Source organism: Gossypium hirsutum, chromosome A08 (genome assembly GCF_007990345.1).
Source record: "Gossypium hirsutum isolate 1008001.06 chromosome A08, Gossypium_hirsutum_v2.1, whole genome shotgun sequence".
Classification (NCBI taxonomy): Eukaryota; Viridiplantae; Streptophyta; class Magnoliopsida; order Malvales; family Malvaceae; genus Gossypium; species Gossypium hirsutum.
The window spans coordinates 90,530,710-90,538,516 of record NC_053431.1 but is presented as its reverse complement, the minus strand read 5'-3'; positions in this window follow the sequence as shown (position 1 = coordinate 90,538,516).

Here is a 7,807-nt window from a genome sequence, read left to right as displayed (position 1 = left end):
TTCTTTGATGCTAATGATTCACTTCGAAATCAATTCACCGATGTGTAAGTAATACGTACCTGAACATCTTAAATGTATAGTACTTACTCAACAATGGTTTACTGCGAACATTCAATATCGTAATCCGTTTATGTTTAATCTATAACCCATTTGGCCTTAACTACTCAAACTTAGCCTTCATATTTAATTCCATTTTATGACCGAATGTTACAAATTCATATAGGTTTCACCTATGCCAAATAATGACTGAACCATTTAATCATGCTTATGGCCGATTATCATATTAACACGAGACACACGAACATCAATATCCAAGTATGCTAATATATCACACCATCAACTAAATCATACATATAGAAACATAAAATTCATTTGACCTATTATACTTTCATGTGCACATTTTTAACCATATAGCCAACACCTTAATAAACAATTTAAATACATATCACCTACCAATTCACATCTCTAAAATCCCCGATACAATCATTTTTTTTATCATAGCCGAATGTCACAAAACAAGGCATCCAAAATCTCAAATCACTTTATATAATCCATTCGGCCATTTCAAATTAGATACACAAAATTTTATTTTATTTTTTTTAAACTTAACATACTTTTATAATTTCAACCGAATGGAGTACTTTTATTAATTCAAAACAAAACATCAAAGTATCATTTCCAAATGAAAAATCCTCTCATGGCCAATTGCTCCCATAGCTACCAAAATGAAAATTTGCACATGGGTTATGGAGGAACTAAGAAACTACCCTAAAATACACAAGTAATTTCTTTCAAAACACTTCAAACATATTAATGACATCAAAACATCTACTAAGAATTTCAAACTCCTTGGCCGAATTTCAATCCTCCCAAATAACAAAAATTCGAACCATGAAATAGGTAGAATTCAAACTAACCATCCAAATTATGCATAAATTTCCAAGAGTGGCATTGTACATACCTTATTCTAGCAATCTCCTTAGCCGAAATTTTAACAAGAATTTTCTTCTTCCTCTCTTCTAGCTACAGCAATGGAGGAACAAAGATGAACCAAATTTTGGTTTCTCCTCCCACTAACCCATTATTTTATTACCCTTTATTCATTTATTCATTCTTTAATTCATTTAGTTGAAAATAATGTTAATGGAAAATACATATAATATATTAATCAACAACATGGCCGACCACTATAAAAAAAATGGATAATTTGACATGCAAGTCCACTTTTTTTATAACATGCATTAGTAGACCATTTTAAATTAACCTATCACATTTCAAAAGTGTCTCACATAAATCCTATTTACTAAATTGTACATACATTTGACAAAATCAAAGCACAAAACTTTCACACATGCGTTTACACATATAATAAGCATAAAATATAACGGTTAATTATTTAATGACTCGGTTTTGTGGTTCCAAAACTACTTTTCGACTAGGGTCAAATTAGGGCTGTCACAACTCTCCCCTCCAAAGAAATTTTCGTCCCCGAAAATTCTTACCGGTGAATAAGTTAGGATAACGTTCTTTCATTGAGTCTTCTGGCTCCCAAGTCGCTTCTTCAACCCCGTGTTTGAGCCACAGTACTTTCGCTAATGAGATTTTCTTATTTCGTAGTTCCTTTACTTCACGAGCCAAAATATGAACTGGTTCTTCTCCGTAACTCAAATCAGATCGAATCTCAACCTCTGATGGACTAATAACATGCGATGGATCGGATCTATAACGTCGAAGCATCGAAACATGAAAATCATTGAGAATCTTTTCAAGTTCAGGGGGCAAAATCAATCTGTATGCTACCGGCCCAATTCGTTCGGATATTTCATACGGCTCGATGAACATTGGACTCAATTTGCCCTTACGACCAAATCTGAGCACCTTTTTCCAAGGTGAAACTTTAAGAAATACTTTGTCTCCGACCAGATACTCAATGTCTTTTCGTTTTAAATCCGCATATGACTTTTGACGATCTGAAGCTACTTTCAGACTTTCACGGATCACTTTTACTTTTTGTTCAGCATCTTTAATCAAATCAACCCTGAAGATTTTACTTTTACTGAGCTCGGTCCAAAACAACGGTGTACGACATTTACGATGATACAAAGCCTCGTAAGGTAACATTTAATGCTTGATTGAAAACTATTGTTGTAAGCGAATTCAATCAAAGGCAAATACCATTCCCATGAACCACTAAACTCAAGGATGCGACATCTCAACATATCCTCGAGTATCTGAATTATCCGCTCGGATTGACCATCGGTCTGGGGATGAAAAGCGGTGCTAAAATGCAACTTGGTACCTAATGCTTCTTGCAATTTCTTCCAAAATCGTGATGTGAATCTCGGATCTCTATCCGACACAATAGAAACAGATACCCCGTGTAACAATAGAAACAGGTACCCCGTGTAATCTGACAATCTGAGAGACATACAATTCGACTAACTTATCAAGTGAGAAATCTGTACGTACTGGAATGAAATGAGCTGATTTAGTCAATCTATCCACAACAACCCATATCGCATCTTTTTTACTCGGTGACAAAGGTAACCCAGACACAAAATCCATCGTAACTCGATCCCACTTCCACTCGGGTATCATGATCGGTTGAAGTAACCCTGAAGGCACTTGATGTTCTGATTTCACTTATTGACAAATTATACACTTCGATACAAAGTCAGATATATCACGTTTCATACCATACCACCAATACTGACGTTTTAGATCATTGTACATTTTCGTGCTACCAGGATGGACCGACATTCGACTATTATGAGCCTTGTTCAAAATTATCAAAATAGGTTTCGAATTTCTTGGAACACACAATCGACTTTTGAACCTCAAACAATCATTGTCATCAATTTGAAATTCTGAATCCATATTCGAAATACATTCAGCTCGTTTAGCAATTAATTCATCATCGACTTTTTGAGTTTCACATATTTGATGAATCAATAACGGTTTGGCTTTTAATTCTACTACTAACACATTATCGGATGAAACGGACAAGTGTACATTCATCGCTCGCAAAGCAAACAGTGACTTGTGACTTAAAGCATCGGTAACCACGTCAGCCTTTCCCGGGTGATAGTCAGTGACAAGCTCATAATCTTTCAACAATTCAAGCCAACGTCCTTGTCTCAGATTCAAATCTCTTTGAGTCATCAAATATTGGATGCTTTTGTGATCCGAATATACATGACACCTCTCTCCAAACAAGTAGTGTCGCCATATTTTCAAAGCAAATACAATGGCAGCTAATTCGAGATCATGGGTCGGATAGTTTTTCTCATGTGTCTTCAATTGCCTCGAAGCGTAAGCTACAACTCGACCTTCTTGCATCAATACACAACCAAGCCCATTTAAGGACGCATCACTGTAAATAACAAACTCTTTACCAGATTCAGGCTGCATTAACACTGGAGCTTCAGTCAAATAGGTTTTCAGTTGGTCGAAACTTTTCTGGCACTTTTCTGACCATTCGAACTTAACATCTTTCTGAAGTAGCTTCATCATTGGTGTGGCTATCATCGAGAAACCCTTTACAAACCGTCTGTAGTAACCGGCAAGTCCCAAAAAGCTCCAAACTTCAGTAACATTTCTAGGAGGCTTCCAATCAAGTATGGCTGATATTTTACTCGGATCAACACGAATACCCGATGCGGATACCACATGCCCCAAAAAGCTAACTTCTCTCAACCAGAATTCATATTTACTGAACTTAGCATATAACTGCTTGTCCCGTAAAATCTGCAACACTAATCTCAGGTGCTCGGCATGTTCAGTTTCATCTCGCGAATAGATCAAAATGTTGTCTATAAACACAACTACAAACCGGTCCAAATACTTTCTGAAGTCAAGTCCATAAATACCGCAGGGGCACTAGTGAGCCCAAACGGCATTACTAAAAACTTGTAGTGACCATATCTCGTTCTGAAAGTAGTTTTAGGCACATCTGAGTCTCGAACTCACAACTGATAATAACCCGATCTCAAATCTATCTTTGAAAAAACTGAGGCTCCCTTCAGCTGATCAAACAAATCATCAATACGCGGTAATGAATATTTGTTCTTTATTGTCACTTTGTTTAATTGACGATAGTCAATGCACATTCTCATGGTTCCGTCTTTCTTTTTCACAAACAATACTGGTGCACCCCAAGGTGAGAAACTCGGTCGAGCAAAACCTCTATCCGTCAACTCTTGCAACAGAGCTTTCAATTCCTTCAATTCGGTTGGTGCCATACGATACGGAGCTATCGAAATTGGTGTAGTCCCAGGTACAAGTTCAATGCCGAACTCTACCTCTCGAACAGGTGGTAATCCCGGTAACTCCTCAAGAAAAACATCCGAATACTCACAAACCACTGGCACTGATTCAAGTTTCTTTTCTGACTCTTTACTATCAAGTACGTACGCAAGATGTGCTTCACACCCCTTTTTTACATATTTCTGAGCCAACATCGAAGATATTACTGCGGGTAACCCATTCAAGCCAGTAGACTCAACTCGTATTATCTCATCATTTGCACATCTCAAATCAATAGTCTTTCTTTTGCAATTCACAACTACATCATGTACGGTCAACCAATCCATACCGAGAATAACATCAAATTCATCAAACGGTAAAAGCATCAAATTGACCAGAAAACAGGAACCTCAGATTATTAGGGGACATTTCCTGCACACTTTGTCGACTAGCACATATCGACCCAAGGGATTAAACACTCGAATCATGAACTCAGTAGACTCAACAGGTAGAGTCTTACTGGATGCTAAAGTCTCACATACATATGAATTAGTAGAACCAGGGTCAATCAATGCAATCACAATAGTATCAAAGAGAGTGAAAGTACCGGTAATAACATCAGGCGAAGAAGCATCCTCGCGTGCCCGTATGGCATAAGCTCTAGCAGGAGCACGAGCCTCGGATCTGGTCGTAGCATCTCTAGACCCTCTCTGACCGCCTCTAGCATTCCCCGTATTCTTAGATGGTCTACCTCGAGCTGTAGCAGTTCCTGGTTTCTCACTCTGATTCACATTTTGCTCTTACAATTTCGGGCAGCCTTTGATGAAGTGGTCGGGTGTTCCGCATCTATAATAGGAGTGATCATGAAATCTACAACTTCTCGAATGCCATTTCCCACAAAACTTGCACTCGGTCCTATCCCGACGATCATTTCCAACACTGGCAACTGAAGTGGCTCGCGTACTCATAGGAGGCCGATCACGGTCTCATCTGGAAAAACCTGAAGTGTTCTTAGATCGGCCCAAATCATCTCGAAATATCTTCGATGATTGCTGAAAAGGTTTTCCCGAAGATCTTTTACGAAACTCTCTACCTCTAACATCAGCTTTCCTTTTTTATTTACGAAGCTTCTCGACTTTGCAAGCTCGCTCAACAAGTACTACGAACTTTCTGATTTCAAGAATACCAAAAAACATTTTAATATCTTCATTTAACCGTGTTCAAAGTGTTTACACATAATAGCCTCAGACGATACACATTCTCGAGCATATCTGCTAAGTTTGACGAACTTCTGTTCATAATCAGTAACTGATATGGAACCTTGTTTAAGTTCAAGAAATTCTTTCCGTTTCTGATCGATGAACCTCTGACTGATATACTTTTTTCGAAATTTAGTTTGGAAGAACTCCCACGTCACCCGCTCTCTGGGTACAACAGAAACCAATGTATTCCACCAATAATTGGCAGAATCACATAGCAAAGATATAGCACATTTCAGGCATTCATCGGGTGTGCAAGATAGTTCATCAAGTACTCGAATAGTGTTGTCCAACCAAAATTCAACTTGCTCGGCATCATCACTGTCTGTAGCTTTAAATTCAGTAGCCCCGTGCTTTCGAATTCTGTCAACCGGGGGCTTATTCAACCTCATCTGATCAATTACCAGAGGTATAGTGGGTGTAAGGGGCGTATTTGTCGGAAGTGGGGGTTGTGGAGTAGCCGCATTAGTTCGAATGTATTGGTTAAACCAATCATTCATTACATTATAAAAGGCTTGTCTAGCCTCGTCATTTTGATTGCTTGCAATAGGTTCTGTAACACCCCTATCCCGTATCCGTCGCTGGAATAGGTAAAGGGGCGTTACTGGACTTGAAACTCATATCAGAACAGTAAAAATTTCAAATTTTTTTTAATAAAGAACATTCCTTTAGGTAAATACTAAAGACAGTCAGGGATACAATTTAAACTTCTATAAGTACACATTCAAAAGATACCATTTTCGCATGGCTTATATACATTAACCAAAATATTCTTCAGCCACTGGTCTATTCTTTACATGCCATAAAATAATTCAAAACATAACAGTAACAAGCAGTGGATAGTGATAGTGTGACTAGTTGCTGACGATCCCCGAGCCTGTAGCTTTCAAATAAGATCTATAAAATAGAGGAAACAAAGTAAACGGAGTAAGCATTACAATGCTTAGTAAGTTTTAAGCAGTGTCAACAGATAACAATCAAACTTTAATATAGTTGTTCGTATTTTTATTTCACTCTTCCTTCGGGCATACCATCCCTTTACCGAATATACATATCTCATCATATATAATAGGCAGATAAACTTTCACATAAAAGTGAGCTCATGTGACATAGATATATTGTATAATTTCACATAACCCCTCACACTGATCCGATGTCACATAATCATAGGAATAGTCTCATAGATTGCTCATGTGACATAGATATATTGTATAATTGCTCACGTATGCATCACATAACTACCTTATGATTTAGTTCAAATCAAGCTCACATATAAACTTGGAGTACATACCTGTTCAACCTTTCGTATTGAATATATTTATAAGCAATTCTTATTGCGAAGTCTTATAGCTTTAAACTCTACTCGGATTATCGACGAGACCTTTAGCTCAGATGAAATCTCCACACAAAGTCAGCGGGTCTTAACCCAGATATAGTCACCACATATGGTCATCTGGTCTTTAATCCCGGGTTTACATCATAGAGTTTCATGCATATTTATTCACATGTTACAACATTCACATCGACTATCATATCTGTAATTCATTTACCTCATCAAATATCTAATAAAACACACCTTCCGCCGTCTGTCATTTGGCCACAATATATATATACACATCTCATACAAATCTCACATTAGCCATTCGGCTTCGCCACATATATACACTTCCACGTTTATCACATTAGCCATTCTACCTTATCACACATATGCATGTTCACATTCATCACATTGGCCATTCAGCCTTATCACACATATGCATGTTCACATTCATCACATTGGCCATTCGGCCTTATCACATTTATGCATGTTCACATTCATCACATTGGCCATTCGGCCATATCACACATATGCATGTTCACATTCATCACATTGGCCATTCGGCCTTATCACATATATGCATGTTCACATTCATCACATTGGCCATTCAGCCTTATCACACATATGCATGTTCACATTCATCACATTGGCCATTAGGCCTTATCTCATATATACACATTCACATTCATCTCATAAAATCCTAAATCAAAATATAAATTTTCATGTATTCACATCACAATTATCCAAATATACTTCACATACCACATATACTTTCATGTATACACTTTGTCTTGGCTGAATCTACATCTATCATTTTCCAATGAATAATTCAATTTCATGCCATACTATCATTTCATATTCGAATACTTATAAACTTACAATTTCACAAATTTTAATATCAAAGATCCATCTAACACTCATATATCATTTTACAATATCACAATTTAGAATTCACGTATGGGTTTAAACAATAGCTTATGAGCAA